The sequence below is a fragment of the Numida meleagris genome, chromosome 2, assembly GCF_002078875.1.
Source record: "Numida meleagris isolate 19003 breed g44 Domestic line chromosome 2, NumMel1.0, whole genome shotgun sequence".
Lineage (NCBI taxonomy): Eukaryota > Metazoa > Chordata > Aves > Galliformes > Numididae > Numida > Numida meleagris.
In genome coordinates, this window is record NC_034410.1 from 91352685 (window position 1) to 91370840 (window position 18156).

Genomic DNA, 18156 nt, shown 5'->3' on the forward strand with positions numbered 1-18156 from the left:
ACATTATTAAAACATTAATAATTGCTCCTAAGGAATATGTTATGATTTCTTCTCATCAATATTTTGACAGAAATGCTTCAGTGTTTTTGATGAAGCCCTATTCCTAGGGTATGCACACAGGAAACAGAAAAATGCTTTTGACTGAGCGCAGGGAATAAATAAATACATGCAAAGTAAAGTCTAGTTGTTCAAAGAAAATCCTTGAAATCTAAATCATTGTGAAGATCTCTGATAGAAAAAAATACCCTAAAAATAATCTGAACTGTTTCTCTACATTCCTTATCTTCATTCCTTCTCGTCCTCAGAGGACTCAGTCTTAACTTCACTGTTTATCACAGAAGAAAAGCCAGCCAGAAATTTCCAGTTACACTGTAAAAGAGTTTTGATTCTTGTAGTATACTGATAGTTTCTATTTTTTCACTACTGTTCCCTGTACTGTAGGAATTATATTAGTGATAATTATATTAAAGAAAAGAAAATGAATATATGATAAAAGCAATGATTTTCTTAGAATTGTAGACTGGCTTGGGTTGAATAGGAGCTTAAAGATCATGTAGTTCAAAACCCCCCACTGTGGGCAGAACTGCCCCCCACCAGCTCAGGCTGCCCGGGGCCCCATCCAACTTGGCCTTGTGCGCCTCCAGCGATGGGGCACCCACAGCTTCTCTGAGCAGACTGTTCCAGTGCCTCACCACCCTCTGAGTGAAAATTTTCCCCTTGACGTATCAAACTACTGGTCTGATTACCAGCTGTGCTTTCTTATAAAGATCTCTTGGTAGATTAGGGCATAAGAGCTGGTTATTAGAGCATGTTGTTAAAATCTTGCCTCATAACTTTTGAGTATTGACAAAGATAAGCTCTAAATCTGGATTGTCATTTTTTGGCTTTGCTTTTATTATGGGAGAAGATGAATTTGTTAATTCTGAATTGCTAGGTATACCGATGTGTTTTACAATTGATCTAGCATTTTGATGAAATTCTAATTCAAGTAAAGGAAAGAAACCTAACATTTATTTGGCACTGGTAATGTCTACAAAGTAGCTTGTAGATATTTCCTCAATTCTGTGAAGTTTTCACCACTACAGACTTTAGTAAGAGCTGGTTCGCATCTAAAGCATATATAAAATAACCATCACCATGTTATTCTGTACTAGAAACATTTTCCTTTTTTTTTAAGCTTTTTTTTAGTTGTTTTCAACAGACTTGATGAAATGAGAGAATAAAAGAAAAAAAAAAATCCTCCAAGCCAAGAAGCAGCTCTAAACATGAATATTATAAAGCTGATAAGTTTTATTTACTTAAAATTAATTTAATCTTTTCCACTTGTAAGTAACAGAAAATTTCTAATTGAGAAGTAGAATAAAATAGAATTCAAAATGTATATTTCTGCAAGTTAAGCACAGTGATTTTGTCTAATCATGTGTTACATGTTCATTCTCTTTTATGTTATGAATTTTGCACTGAACAGGAAGAAATGACAGAGGCACAAAATGTTTAAGAACAGGGATTCTCAAACCTATCATTCATAGTATGTTTTTTCAAATCTTTTCCATTCAAAACCTCCACTGTAATTGGAACCTGTGGCAATGAAATTTTCCTATTTAAATTCTAATGACAATTTCCAGCAGTATTGGTATACTTTTTTTCTTTTTCCCTGACAGCGATGACAAAATATATGTGCCTTTAAATGCATTCTATAGTGCTTTTGACATTTGTTTTTCAGAAAGTGTTATAACAATTTCAATGCACATTTTCTTGGCTATTTTTTTACTTTAATTGCAATAGGCTCATTATTTATGGTTGTCTGTATTTATTTCATTCTAAACAATATTTTGGATTAAATCTGGCTTTCATGAGATAATGAAATTAGAATAATGCGTGGATTATTAGCAATGCACAAATCTGCATTTGATGTGCTCAGCTGGATTTCAAGGGAAGAAAGTAAGTAGAGGTGCTTTCATTCCTTACTTGTTTATTTATTATTTTGTTTGCATAACAAGTGGTGATATAAAGAGGTTGTGATTAGTTTTTCCAGATGGTGCTAGGTGTAGGAATAAATAACCCCAGCTAAAGTAAGAATTGCTTCTTGAAGGAAGTCTGCTTTCTGAACCAGTGCCATACCTAGTACCTAAGTGGTTAACACTCCCGCTGCTATATACAGTGAGATCATTTTGCAATCTTTGCCAAAACTTCAGACACAAAGAGTCACCTGCACTTCTGTCTGCAATCAAGCAAGTAGTTTAATTGGGCAATGGCAGAGCCTTGCAGGATATCCTAATGAGCCTAATTGGTAGTGGGAATCTGAGTCCCTGGAGAATAGAGATAGAAAGAAACCAGCAGACAAAGAGACAGGTAAAATCTATGGAGTAAGAAACAAATAAGAAGTAGGGCTATGGAAGGGCTCAGTTCTGAAATGTCCATTCCTTTGCACTTGTTCTTTTCTTAGTTCTTTTCACCATTTTGTTCACCTTCTCTATGTCCATGATATTATTGTTCATATCTTTATTGCTATGTGAGTAGTCCCGTGGCTCTTTTTGTGCTTCTGTACCTGGCTGATTTGAATATAGAGGGAGTCCTAGCTTGAAAGGCTGAGCAGTCTAATCACAAATCTACTTTCCCAGCATTCAGTGCAATGGGGAAATAAATAAAATCCGATCAAACTGAGTGTTTCTGAGAATGAGAATCTTCAGTATAGTTTGGACCACCTGACTAAAATTGTCTTTAGGTGTCACAGTTCTGTCACTGAAACTCCTGGCAACAATTGAATTTTAATGAAAGTTTGCTGTGCTTTGCTTTAGAATATAAATGAGATGTTTGATAAAAGAGAGGAAATCTTCTGTATATCTTCCTCATGGTCTTAATATATTCCTCCTGGTTAAAAATAAATAAATAAATACTTGATTGTTTCACTGCTTGTTTACCACAGGTATTTTACTGAAAAGCTGCAAAAATAGCCTGAGTTCCACAAAGCCGTTTTTATGCTGATTTCCTTCTGCTTCTGATGGACCCTATTTGCTGTATATGCTGCTCCTGTTGCTTCTCTTGCTTTCTTAGCTTCCCAGACAGTCAGTGGCATTTGTTTCTGATAGTTTGCATTAGTGTCAAAGAGTCTGAGACCAGCAGCAGGTAGATTAGTGAGGCTATCCTCCTGTGGGCAGAGTTTTGGCACTGCAGCTGACCAAGATTTTTGCAGGTGAGTTTGTTGTCAGTCCCTCATATACAGAGGTTCATTTGAATGCAGGGTACCTAAGATCTCTAACAATGCAATTAATCCTTTACTTACTTTCACTTGCATGAAACTATTTTTGTTTTCCAGATGTAGAGCCTACCAGAATGCTTTGAACAGACATAGCTGTGTCCATATCAAAAGAGCACTGATGGTAGGATGCTCAAATAATTTCCAAACAGGTTTGATATCCAGTGTTTTTAAGCTCAAAATGTCTCATAGAGATGTGCTAATGAAATGCTTCTGAGAGAGCATAGGAACTTGAAATGCTGTATTTATTTACAGATATTTCTTTCTATTGCTGTGTGAGAATATGTATATGGGTGTATGTGTGTGAGGTGAAGACATGGTTCATCACCAGATTTTGATTAGTGAATATATTAATTGAAAATATCATGGACTGAAAAACCCAAGCCCAAGATGTTTATATGGTTTTACTAGACTGTTCTACTGTAACCTATACATAGTCTTCTGTGTCACCTCTTTATTTAAAATATCTTCATGTCTTCACCATTTTAACGCAGCTCGAAGATTTAAAATTTCATACTCAGTACATAGAAAGGCCTCAAAAGAGCTGCACTGGAAACAGATAAGCTACATCTAATATACACAGAGAGGGTGCAGCAACAGCTACCACTTCTAGCTATAGCCTGAAGTAGTTGAGTTGTGAGGAGGACTGTGTTGTAGTACTGCTAAAATGCACTACCTGTTCTACATTTCACTTAAATTCATACATTCTGCATGCAGAATTTTGCAGTTAAAAATTTGAATTTCACCCTTCCTTCCTGATATCTCATGAATTACCTCTTGTTACCTGAGAAAACATCTCATTGATGTTTTTAATATAGGCTACTCTTTGAATGGCACTTGTGCTTCTTAGTTTTTTCCTAAACTGTTAAAGAAGTAGATTTAAAGAAGGTTTCATATAGATATTTTGATACCTGAAAAGAGATTTCTTTTTTCCCTTATTTTTGTATTTCTCTATTGTCCTAGGACATTTTCAATTTCCTATGGAAATAGCCTAATGTATGAAATGAAAGTTAGAAAACATCTAGAGGAAAACCAGTGACACCTAGCTGATGACAATGCAAACTGCCTATAAAAAAATAGCAGGGTTCATACTGAGGGAAAAAATGGCCACGGTAATCAGAGACTGATTTTAATGCAGTGTTACATCACAGACTAGCAATGAGATTTTCTTCATTCTCTTCTCAGCAGTGACACTGATGATAAGCTGTTACATTTACCAGGCCTTTACCTTATGTGAATGGAATTGAAACAAAAATAATTGGAAGAGAGATGAAAAAGTACACCATCATTGATTGTACTTGATCACATTTACTTAGTGCCCTAGATCTAAAAGTGAAATCACTAAAGGAGTAGGCTTCACATAGCTTATAATGGCATTGGAGGACAGGTTGCTGCCTTTGAACTACAAAAAAAAATGTTATGTACACTTTAATATGTTACTATAATTCTAGTATACTTCACTATAATCCAACTACAGCTTGCTCTGTGTACCTTCTAAGCTCAGTCAGACTGTGTTTTTCTTTATTTATCTTTCCCTACTTCCAGACAAATACAATAAATGAAGACACTTGCTCAATCTAAACATCTTCTGTACCAGTTTCACATGATAGTACATCTGATGTCTTCTCAAGGTAGAGGCAGAACAGATGGTAATTATGCATCTGGTGCTGAGTCCCTTGGAGAATCGCCTTGCTTCTCCTCTGAGGAACCTTAGTTCTTGGTTTCCTTAACTTCAGATGATGGCACAGTCTGAGATTCTGAAGGCTTTGGAAAAAAACAGATGCTTGCTTGTGGCAAGTTTTCAAACTAATGTACAGTGGAGCTTAATACAGATAAGACATTTTTGATGAGCTGCATCTACATACAGGTTTTCATTGCACATTTCTCTGTATGCAGGTATTAGCTTAAATCAAATTCTCTTCAGTCTTACGCTGGAATTTGATAGCACCATGCTGATGATTCATGTTCTTGAACTGTTGGTGTAAGATCATTTTGGTCGTTGAGGTATTTAAATGGGGAAACTAGATATGTCATCTACTATGACACTAAGTTAGTATCTTTTTTTGTTTGTTTCCTTCTGACTTGAGCGATGTGCAGGCTGCATCCCTTAGGCAGACTGCCCAAATGGCAGGCTTTTACCAATGACATGATCACCTGCATAAGACTGTAGTTAAGGGAACATGAGAGCCAACACCTGCTGTGCTGCTGAGGTACACTCTTGGCTGAAATCAGATGTGATTTGAATCCACGTAGTTTGAATCCAGCAGAATGTTCTTTTTTTCCAAGCCCAGTTTCATTCTTTTTTTTTCAGAAGAAGAAAACTGGCTTATTCACTTGTGGATCCCATAATTGAACTGGAATCGTTGCTGGGATGGGATGACCAGAGAGGTCCAGAAGATATTTTCAAACCATTTTCACAATAGTTGAAAATGAGTGGTAGATTTCTATGCAGGTTTGTGCTGGGCCATACAGTTTGCAATAGATCTGAAAATGGGGAGTGAAGTGACAAGGTTTGCTGATAGTGCTAAATTTATTCAGAATATTAAGAAATCTGAATGAGGAACACAAGGTGCATTTTGTGAAACTGACTGGTGATGAAAAGACAAGTGAGATTCACTTTTCACAAATGCAAAGTAATGCTGGTTGGAAAAAACAATCCATCTCTATATATACAGTGAAGGTCTTTAAATTAGTTATTACTATTCAGAAAGAGATCTTGGAATCTTTATATGCTTACTGCTTCAAAACATCAGCACAATGTTTAGTGGTGGTCAGAAAAGTAAACAGAGTCTTGAGAATCAGGAAAAGAATTGAGAGCAAAGCAGGAAATATCATCATGCCTCTGTATAAATCCATGTTTTCCTCACATTTTAAATACCACTTGCAGTTCTGATTATAATAATAAAGTATTAGAAATGGAAAAAGTACAGAAAAGGTCAACAAGTATGATAAATAGCATGAAATGGTTTCCACATAAGAAAAGGTGAAATATTTTTAGATGTTTTGAACTGAATAAGAAATAGATAATGACTATCAAGGCAAAGGAGGAATGGGAGAATGATTTTTAATTATTTCTTATGATACAGAAACAAGGAAGTGCTGAATGAAATTTTAAGCAGACAGAAGTCAAAGAATAAGAAATATATACATATTTTTTCCACATGCGATGTAATTAAATTGTGGATAATCTAGATGATGAAAGTTTAGATGATTTAAAAAAAATCAATTACTGTGATCTATGTAAGAAATATTCATTAAATGCTGACAAACACAAAGATAAAACCTGGAACTCAAAGTCCGTAAGTTTCTCATTGTTGTTATCTCAGAGGAAATGTAAGAGTAAAGTATCACAGAATGTCAGCCCCTTTCTTTTTTCTTATTTTTTTCCCTGAGACGTATTTTCTCAGAGACAGGATATGTCAGTAGGTGGGCTTTTGTCTGACCCAATATAGCTTTATTCATGTTAAGACTTAATCACCCAAATCTGTATCCCACAACACCAGGTAGTGCAGCTGTTGGTTACACCAGTTTTCAGAGCAGAATTCAACCTGAAGTAATCCAGCCTTTTAACAGAAACTAACCACTGAGCTCAAAAAGGATAAAATATTTTTATGACGTCCTCGGACAACAATGGACTGTGAATCTGCTGTAAAAAATCATAGCTGTGCTTTTATGTTTAAAACTTTCCCTGTTAAGCACTACTCTAATCTGTCTCTCTTTCTCTCAATTTCCCTGAAAAAAGGAAGTGGCGTGTGAACAAGTAGGATTACTTGATAATAGTTCTGTAAACATCAAATGTAAAAAAGAAATTCCTGGTACAAGGAAAAACCATAATGTATTTTAGTGTAGCACCGAACATGTAGCAGTGAATACTGTATATATAGAGTCGTGCTATGAAAATTATATGCAAGCGGCAAGGGTCTAACCAGAGATATTCAGACCTTCCTAGGCTTGTAAACCCATGGGTAGAGGTGATTTTTCTGTGCTGCTCTGTTCACTTATTCTTTGAAGCTGAGACTTTACATGGGTGTTATATCATGTGCTAGGACTGGGAAGAGCAATGAATTTTCAGTTTAGGAGTAGACAACAGTTTCAAAGAACAGAGGAAATAGGAAGTTCCCACTGTGAGTCCAAAGACAAAGAAACTGGCTTCCTGGAATAAAGCAAAGAGAGAGGTCAGCTGAGAGAAATATGAAGTATACAGTTTTGGGGGAAAAAAAAAAAAGAGCCACTGAACATATGCAGTCTTTTCTGAAAAACACTTACATCCCAGTATCATCTCTGTGTTAAACAAACAAAAAATATTTATATGTTCTTAAATATTGAAGGGTCCTAAATGTCTTCTACAACAACAGACATCATAGAATCACCTTAGATGTCATCTGGGACTCTGGATGGCCTCCTACTGTCTCTCCTAGGGAATACATCCCATGTTACATCTGCTGTCACTGGTCCGCAAAGGCTTTATTAGATGTACATGTTTTAGGTACCTGAATCTCACCCTTCATGTTATTTCTACATGATGAAAACACTTCTGGGAATATGAAAGAGCTCTGTCTATCTGCTCTTGTCTTGATCAAGCTGTCAGTATTCATAGTCTAAACTTCCACCTGGAATACTGCTGAGAAATATTTGCAATTCTGTTAAATAGAAAAATTTCAAACACAAGAAACTTGGCAGGTGGGGTATATCAATATCTCTTACATCGGCTGAGCTTTCCCTCTTCCAGCTCTTAAACAACACTAGCAAAAATAGTAATAATCAAAAATACAAATCTATTGTTGCAACGTAATCTTTAAATGCTATTGCTCATCTTGGAACCAAAAGTACTTGTTTGTTTGTTTTCCCTTGTTACTTTTCTGTTTCAATTTAACAGGTGTTTTCATCTGTAATGGGTAAGATGGAAGGAGTTTGATGAAAGATTTGTGTGTATACGTATATATATCTAAAACAGTAGAAAACAGTATATATTTTCAGTGTGGTTACACTTGGAAAGATGGAAAAAAAATCATTTTTAATACTAGAGAAGTTTCCCTGTCATTATTCTGCCAACATTTTATTTACAGTTTGATAAAAATAGTAAGATAAAATGTTTTTATTTACAGTTTGATAAAAATAGTAAGATAAAATGTTTTCTCTGGGAGATTTTACAATTTTCTTTCTTCATTATCATGTTATTAGTTTGTCCAGAATTTGAGGTTTCCCTCTTTTTCTCTGGTACCAGGCATATCTCCATGACCTTTGCATAGGTTTGTAGGGAGTGCAGCTTCAGCAGATTCAGGACAGTTGTAAACTGTTCCAGTAGATGGAGAAATTAGATGGATAACAAATTAGGCCAGACAAGTTAGAAATCAGATAAGAAACTCAGAGCTTTCATCATGGTTTCATATATCATACAATTTTCCATACTTCATACTTTTTTTCATATATACTTTCATATAAAAAAAGGAAATTAAATGTACATCTTAATTTAACGTATTTTTCTCCTATGTTTATTAACATTTTAATGAAATTCCCTCGAAAGCTGTGGAATAAGAAAGAAGATAAATGAGTTAACCACGTTCTTAGAACTTCAAACTGCAAGGGCAGCTCCAAAAGTAAGGCCTCCTATTTTTTTACATTGGCCCATGGAGCTACAAGTAGGTGTTGGTGTCATGGCAGTAGAGGTTGAACCTTGCCATCAATATTCTGTTATATTTTGTTGCCATGTGACAGATGGCAACAGAGGGACAGTCTAACAAAATAGCATCTGATATGGGAATGTGTATGAAGGAAGGGAGTGTCACTGAATTCCTCCATGTGGAAAAAGTATCACCGACATTCATCAAAACTTGATGAACATTTATGGAGACCAAACAGTGGATGTAAACACAGTGATGGGTGGTGCGTTTCAGCAGTGGTGACAGTGACATGAAAGACAAGCCACGTTCCAGATGGCCATGCACAGCTGTCATACCACAAAATGAAGAGTATCTTGATCAGCTTACCTGCATGAATCAGCTGATGATGGTGACTGTGTTTAAAAAAAAAAAAATAGTGTTTTGTAGCTGAGAATTTGCTCTATCAAACAGTGTTATTGTGCTCTTTGTATCTGTTGTAATTTCTGTGGAAACAAATAGAAAGCATTACTTTTGGAGCGACCTATGTACTAATGTATACACTCTTTTTACATTGGAAATTTCTGTTAGTTGTGTTGGATTTTTCATTGTATTATTCTTCAGCATTATTTCATTGTTCTGACATGTATAATTTCTGTCTTGGGGCCTGCCCGGTTTAATATCTTTATCAGTGGTGCAGAGGAGACAGAAAACACACCTGTTTTGTTTGTGAATGACACCAAACTGAGAAATGCAACGGATAATGCTGAAGAGCAGAGCATCCATTCAGAAGACTCTAGATTGGCTACAGTAATGGATCATCGGGAACTTAATGAAAACCAACAAGAACAAATGCGGAGTTTTGCAATTGGGAAGGAGTAATCCAGTTTTACAGAGGAAGCTGACTGACAGGCTGAGGAGCAGCTCTGATGGGGGTCCTGGAGAGCAACATGTTGAACATGGGTCAGCCATATGCCCTGACAGCAGAGGTGACCAACAGCACTCTGGGCCATGGGAACAAGAATACAGTTAATATATCAAATGAAGATATTTTCCCCCTTTTACTCTGCACTTGTTAAACCTAATTTAGAGTTTAGTTTTGAATCTCTCGGAACAGTAAGTGATCAATAAAATGGAACAGCTTCAGTGAAGGGTTCCGGAGCTGAAGCACTTGCTTTATGAGTAGATCTGAGGATCTTGGGTTTGTGGCTTTGATTGTCTATGTAAGATACAGACAATCTTATTTGACACTGTCATGGTTTTATGATTTTCGGTTATTGGTACTCCACATCATAACATCATGTAGTGAATGTACCTGGTCCTCAGAAGAGAAGGACTACTACATTCCCCACGGTACTTTGCTCCTCTGTTACCATTTTCCAGCCAGAGGGAAAAGATAAAAGCTCGCAGTATAAAAACTTGCAGATCATGAGACCTCGTCCCTTTTTCTGCCGTCTCTCGTCTTGGCAGCACCTTGCTCTCCAGCCGTCTTATCGTTGGTAGTAGAGTAAGGCCTACCTTGATTTTGGGACATTCTCTCTCTCTGCATTGGATTTATCAGCTTAAATTGTAATTATATTGTATTATAGTGTGTTGTTTTGCATTCCGATATCTTATTTAGTAAATTAGTTTGTTTCTCCTCAGATTGTTGCTGCTGTTCTTTGCTCTCAGGGCCATCTCCCTACCCTTTTCCCCTTTCCCCTTTTCCCGGGACGTGGGTCCGTGGGTCCCCCATCCCCTTTGTCACGGAAATCGGGCCTAACACCCGTAAACCGTTGACAGACACCTAACCAAATAAGACTGTAACAACCTGGTGTGAGTTCAGAGCTGACTGTGCACTTAGCAGCTAGTTGGTCTAGAGGTCTTCTGATGTCTTTCCAACCTGGATAATTCTGAGAGTTGAAGTTAGGTCCAAGATACCAAAATTTTGTATTCCAAGCTTACCATTTTTACATATGGCAGGAAGTCCATAAAACTATCATTACTATAGTACTTCCAGTAGCATCTTTTAAATAAAATCCATTTTTAAAAAATCTTAAAAATGAGTTAAGTGGCATTGGTTCTTAGGCTGCTATTTTGCTTGAGACTGTCACCTGTCATGCTGTCAATACTGTGTCACTGTTTCCTTGTGTTTCTGTCTTATTCATGCTTTAAGTACAAGCTCTCCAGTTTTGCAACATACCTAGCAAATGTGGATCCTCTTTCCAATGCTTTGGTTCTCAGGTTGTTCTGTTCATAAAAAACAAACAGCAGAAATTAAACTTCAGTATAGCTGGAATAAAGTTCTAATGCAAAATTAATGGTTTATTTGTTTGAATTAGATTAAATTTATTCTCAGGGATGTTGATTAAGTGCATTCAAGTAATAATGTTTTATCATGACGCAAACAGTTACATATGTACTAGTTTGAAGTCCATGAAAGTTAAGCCATTGTAAAGCTCAGCTTATGGTCAGAAGTTGTTTAAGGGAATTTATAAAGAATAATCAAAGCTTCAAAGCTTTAAGTAAAGCAATGAAAAGCATCTAATTCTGAACTTTGTCTTTCAGGTACTACCATCTCCTTGAGGAATTTGAGAAAGATTCTGAAATTGAATATGGAGGAATCAGCACAGGGACCAGGAAGATCACCTAAATTTACTTACTTAAATGTAAGTAGTGAATCTCTGTGCTCAAATCTAATCACCCATAAGAATGTACTCTGCAGTTAGAAGCCATGATCTCAGTTTTGGGTATGTCTATGCATGCTGCAGGTGTGCCAGTGCTTGCTGTGTCATCAAAACAAGAGAACAGTGGTGTAAGTATAGTGTAAGAGCAGAAGTAATCATTGCTACTGTACAAAATAACACAGGTCATTGCTAGATGTTGTATCACATCTGTATGTAAATTTTTTTGTGACACTTACTTGTCACTCTGAGTTTGTTTGTGGGTTGTTCCTAAAAATATCTTTATTTTTCCCACTTGCTGATCTCTGTCATCTACTAGCAGATTTATCTGCTCTAGAGGTCAACATCTTTTTTGGTCTGAAATTATGGATGTAGTGTTGACTGTTTTATTGCTTTAATTTCTTATTTACATATCTGTGACCTATTTTTCTGAGCAGATGTGGTAGCAAATCACTGCAAGTGATTTTTTAAGAGAAACCTTAGGTGATGTATTTTTGGCCTTCCACAGAACAGGAGCTGTTGCTAAATGTTGAGCTTTAATCTTGTCAAGCAGCTCAGCACCGTAGAACTATTTGTTCACTCTCCTCAGGTGTGATATGGAAGAGAATTGGGAAGGAAAAAGTGTGAGAATTCATGGGTTAAGATAAAGGCGGTTTGCTAGGTGAAGCAAAAACTGTGGGCATGAGCAAAGCAAAGCAAAGGATTAATTCCCTACTTCCCATTGTCAGGCAGATGCTCAGCCACTCCTAGGAAAGCAAGGATCATCACATGTAATGGTTCCTTGGGAAGACAAACACCATCACTCCGAATGTTTTCCCCTACTTCTTTCTTGACTCCAGATTTTACTGATGAGCATGACACCATTTGGTATGGGACATCCTTTTGGCCAGTTTAGGTCAATTGTCCTGGCTGTGTCATCTCCTGGCTCCTTGTGCACACATAGCTCTTCACTGACAGGGCAGCACAAGAATTCAAAAAGACCTTGGCTCTGCATAAGCACTGCTCTGCAACAACAAAAACATCACTGTGCTATCACCTCTATTTTCGTAAAAATCCAAAGCATGGCACCAAATATGTTGCTATGAAGAAAAAAATCATGACATTGAACTAATTAAAGTTTTTCCATCTATTTCACTGTGCTCTTTGCCACATTTTCCTCTCTAGTTCACTATAGTTCCCCACTCACCAAGTCCCTCTGGCAGATCAGTTTGGGAAAAGGGATGAACCTTCTCCTGACTGTCAGTGCAACAGCTGCAAGCAAATAAAGCTGGAAGGTACTGACTGAAAAAACAAAGTTCTGCTCATTGTCTTTTTCTTTAAATAACATGTGAAGTGGACTAGATGTTAACTTTGTATTTCTTTCTGTTAGTTGAGAAATATAACTTCCACGTGTAAAATACAGTTGTGGCTGTGGCTACAAGGGTGAGTATGAATGTTTGCCCAATCAATGTTTAAAATACCTAGGTTGTGTGTTGTTATCAATAGTGTGAAGTAGCTATCCAAAAAGTTAAAAGAATATCTAATCTTAAGTTGAGTTAATTTAGAACTACTTCTGGTTTTCACAATGTTGTAATAATTGGTGTGACTGCATGGAAACATGAGGATCGCCTATAGTGTTGAATAATATTGCATTTCCTCCTCCTCTCTTTCTCTCTCTGGTAGATTATTCTTGTCTTGTGTCTGGAAATTGTTAAGGCGTTGTATTTGTGTAGTGCTTAGTAGAAAAGTATCACTGACAGAGGTGTAAATAAAGATAAATGAGTCTTTGAAGAAAAGAAATGCTAGAATTTGGTACTGTTGATGATAGTGGGGAATAAAATCCTTTTCAAATTAACCAGGAAGGACAGCTTAGCAAAGACTTCTTCTTTTCTCCTGCAGTTTAACGAAAATTTCCTGGAATCCATCTATCTACAAAATAAATAAATAGATAGATAGATAGATAGATAGATAGATAGATAGATAGATAGATGTGGTCTTGTTTATATACAAATGGATGTGCTTTTTATTTATGACATATCTCCAGGCTGCAGTGGGATGGCCAATATCAGGTCTTTCCAGCTCAGCATTTCTTTAAAGATAACTATTTTTAGGTTGACTCACAGGGTAAAGAATATTGTTAGACATATGAGTAGGATCACATTTTACTCTATGAAGACCAGAGTAGTGCTTATATAGCCTGAAAGAGCCCTGGAGCTTTGAGAGGGAGTGAAAGACAATGATAGTAGATATACAGATAGACCTCAATACAAAGAGGTACGCATACTGACATTGTATCTCACAGTTTTATGTTAATATCTTTATTTTGCTCTGAAACGAACAAACAAAACAGGTTGTTTAAACATGACTGCAGAATACTAGCAGAACAGTGATAGAGGTCAAGCATCTGGTGGGTTGGCCTAAGGCACAGGACAACATTTGCAGAGTGATTTCTGTTAGGCTTTTCAACTAAGGCATCAATACTTTTTTTTAAAATCAAAGATTAAACACTTATGCACCATCTATACAATTCAATAACAGTGATTGAAAACATGGTTTTCATGCCTAACCTTAAGCGCTAGGGTTCTTAAAATCCTTTTTACTCTGAAGTAGCATCTTTTGTGCTCTGCTGCATTCTAGCCTGTCTCTACTTAGAAATGACTTTGCTGCCCTCTCTTTAGAGGGGCTTCAGAATGTACAGGGAGTGGATGCTCTCTTGCCTGCAGAGCAACCTAGTGGTCAAATCTTTATACTTCCTGCCAAGGAAAGGTTCTTAGACTCCTTCTCAGAAGTTCTCATTGACATCTGGGCTAAGGTTGTCCAAAAACCTTTTTCAGATGGCTCTTTACAAAAATATTTCTTTGTCTGTCAGAGAAAGAATAAAACAAACAAAATTTAAAAGAGAAAGAGATTTTTTTTACTTGGAGAATTTTGACACAAAATATTAGTTGTTAATAAGGAAATTCACCTTGTCAGTCAGGCGTTGACATCCCTTAATTATCAACCATATGACATTTCACTGTTTTTTGTGAGGGTTTTTTTGTCTGCATTTCATTTTCCCATTGTAGCTGCAGAAAATCTGAAAGTAAGCAAAAGTTAAAATGTAAATGCCATGGTCTTAGCTGTAATATTAAATGTTCCCCATGGTTTTACGATTACCCTTTACGGAATCTGTTGATGCATTTTGGCAAGCACAATATTAAAAATTTGCTTGGTAAAAATCCCCTTAGCAGAACCTGACAGACAGTAAGGTCAATAAAGTTTTAATCAACTGAAGAGAAAATGCTCTTCTTCCAGATGGGTACCATAGAACAATACTTGCATGAAATATTCATGATTCTCTTTAAAATCTCCAAGTCTGAAACATAAGTAAAGGTTGGTGATTATTTCTAAGGTAAAGTGTGTTCATCCTTGCAATTTCTGAGGATTAAATTGCTGTGAAATGAATGCTAGTCTTGTTGCTGAAAAGATGCAATTTTAGTACTCAACTGAATACTAAAAATTGGCACTGGAATGAGCTGCCCAGGGAGGTGGTGGAGTCACCATCCCTGGAGGTGTTCAAGAAACGTTTAGACATTATGTTGAGAAACATGGTTTACTGGGGATATATTGGTGGTAGGTGGATGGTTGGACTGGATGATCTTATAAGTCTTTTCCAACCTTGCTAATTCTATGATTCTATGGTACCAAGTTATTTATTGAACTTTCCTGTGCTTCATAACCTAGCATCACTTTCAAGAAATCATAATGGTGTATATTATAAGTTTAATGATCAAAATTACATCTCTCCTCTTTTAGTTTTAAACTGTTCCCTCCTACCTTATCACTATCAGACCACATAAAAAGTGAGTCTTTATCATTCTTATAAGTTCCCTTTAAGTATTGGAAAGCCACAACAAGGTATCCCCGCAGTCTTCTCTTCTCCAAGCTAAACAAGCCCAGTCCCTCAGCCTGTCTTCACAGGAGAGGTGCTTCAGCCCTCTTATAATCTTCAAGGCCCTTCTCTGGACATGCTCCAAAAGCTCCATTTTTTTTTTTTCTTGTGCTGGGGGTCCCAGGCCTGGATGGGGGCTCGTAAGGGCAGAACCAAGGGGAACAACCAGCTCCATCTCCCTCTTGGCCTCTGCTCTTTTGATGCAGTCCAGCATACTTTTGGCCTTCTGGATTGCAAGAGCACACTACTGGTTCATGTCCAGCTTTCGGTCCACCTGGACACCTAAGTCCTTCTTTGCAGGGCTTCTCTCAGTGAGTTATTTTCCCAATCTGTACACATTTCTGGGATTGCCCTGACACATGTACAACACCTTGAACTTGCCCTTTTTGAGCCTCATTATTTTCATATGGGCTCACTTCTCTAGCTTGTCCAGGTTCACTAATTCCTGCTGCAATGTTACTATTTAGCTTCCTGTTGTGATTTCTTCAATGACCTGAGAAGAACAAGAACTAGAATACTGAAAAAGATTGTCTGAAACTTATGTTTTCCCAGCAGAGAAGTAAGTGAAAACCTGCCCAGTCTGAGTCAAGTAAGAACAGTGGCCATGACTGTATTCTGATTATACATGAGAGACCAACTGATAAAACCAAGTTATCTAAAAGATATCCCAGTCATTTTATACCTAAGGAAAGCCTGAATCTATTCAGAATTCATTTCTGCTACCATTTTAACATTTGCTAATTAACAATTAATGCTGCCATTAATTAACACCTACAGCAAGCTTCTTAGTCATCATACTGAGAGACTGAAAGCACTGAAACATGATGTGTGTTTTGAGTTCATTACGAACTCTGAATAATTCATCTTGTTTTCAAGAATCTGCTGTGTTTTGTACAGAGAAATTTAAACTGCAGGTGTGCAAAGAATAGAATTATCAACTATACTGGCATATTTAAAGTACAAAATACATTGTTTTAACTTTGTGATGTTGAAGGTGACTGAAGTACTTTGCTGAGGTATTTCTATTCGGTTTGGTGTTATATTAATTTGTAAATTTTGAATGACACTGGGCTTTTTAAAAAGGCAAGGAGGATGAGTGTGCAAAACATATAATAACAATAATAAAGAATGTATATAAGGTGGGTTTTTTGTTAACTTTAATTGGACTATTACACTTACAGTCACAGCAAATTAATTGTCTAGACTTTCTTTTAAAATATTTTGAAATTACTATTAGCTATGATGAAATTGTCTTTACTGAATAAAAGTGGATGCAATTTCTGTATCATTTCTATTAAACACATAATTTGTTTTAAAAATTCTTTGTTAGTGCTGAATGAGCTGCATAAAATTCACATAGTCAGTTCTGTGAACTTAAAAATATATATATTTTCCCTCCAAATGTTTTTTTTTCTTTACCCTTATTTTAGTTTTAAAATTCAGATAGAAATGGTCTTAATGGTTGTGTTTTGCTTTGTTTTTCAGAACACTGAGAGTTAGCTTTATTGTGTTTTTAATGAATATCTGACTTGTCTGTCATTGATTGGCGCTATCACTGTATCCTATTGTTCACTCAGAGCACATGCAAATACACCTGAGAAAGCTTAATTGCATTTTTTCCTGTCAAGTCTTTAATTTTCTCGCAGGCAATTTCAAGTGATAGATTTGGGGAAAACCAGAATATCTTAATCTTCTATCTAGCATTTATATTTATTGCTGTCTACTACTGGATGGAGTCCATACAGCACATCAGTATACTGCTGGATGAGAATGAAGTGCTAGTTGGAGTTCTGTTGGCATGAATTTTAAGGTTAGGCGGATCTTAATTCTGACCATGCCTATTGGGACCAAAATACTTCTAGCGGCTTCAGTAAAACTGTGTTGTGGCAACCAGTCTGACATAATTACATATTCTGTAGCCTCAGTTCTAGTACAATCCTATAAAGCAAATTTACTGTTCAATACTTGTTATAGCTTTGTACTTCCCATGACTGCTTTCTCAGCTCTTCCTAAAATATGCTATTGGAGTCAGTTTCTTCATGTATAAGTTGCTCAACCCTGGCAGTCCTGGTTGGTGCCTATGCCTACTGGATGTCAAAGAAAGAAGCTAGCTGAGTCTGTCTCTTAGTAGAGAGAGACGCCTGCTCCTTCTCTTCCAGATGAGCTTATTTCATGTTATTAAACTGTTTTATATAGTGACAGTCCTTCACGAATCAGTCCTCCCTGTTATAAAAGCAGCGATTGCAAATGAAAGGTAGTCATAGCAATCAACACATTCATAGCATGTAGATTTGAAGTTTTTGGGTATAGTAATGGAGACCTGCAGCACGATTAGAAACCTGGAGCTTTCCTGCACAGTGAGATCCATGAAAATTTATAGCTCTAATTAACTGTTTTCTATAGTGAATGCAGACAGAACAAAGCACTTTGTTTTCACATAGCTCTGCAGGATTTGGCCCTTGATATCTGAGTAGCTTCATTCCTTTCTGCAAATTTGACTGAGTGATAACTTAATTTATTAAAACAATGAAAATATCAAGTAACAGGGGAGACTTGTCTCTGCTTGAGACTGAACTTTAACCAGAGTCAAAATGCCACAGGAATAATACATTTCACAGAAGCTGAGGTTAACATTAAAACTAATTTGTTGATCAAATATTTCTGCAAGAGTTTTTCAGAAACAACAATGTTATGGGTTGAGCAGATAGTTCCATGTATATTTCACAAAAT

The 18156-nt window shown here is 36.5% G+C and overlaps 1 long non-coding RNA gene across 3 annotated transcripts; it reads left to right on the plus strand.

The window, feature by feature from the left end:
• Positions 2245-8252, plus strand: LOC110394177. Of its 3 annotated transcripts, XR_002435430.1 has the most exons (5): positions 2245-2352; positions 2927-3193; positions 3317-3408; positions 5568-5708; positions 6760-8252. It is a non-coding gene; the product is annotated as an uncharacterized LOC110394177 (long non-coding RNA). The 3 variants fall into 3 exon arrangements; XR_002435428.1 differs by having other exon boundaries at positions 2247-2352; positions 5568-8252; XR_002435429.1 differs by having other exon boundaries at positions 2251-2352; positions 3090-3193; positions 5568-8252.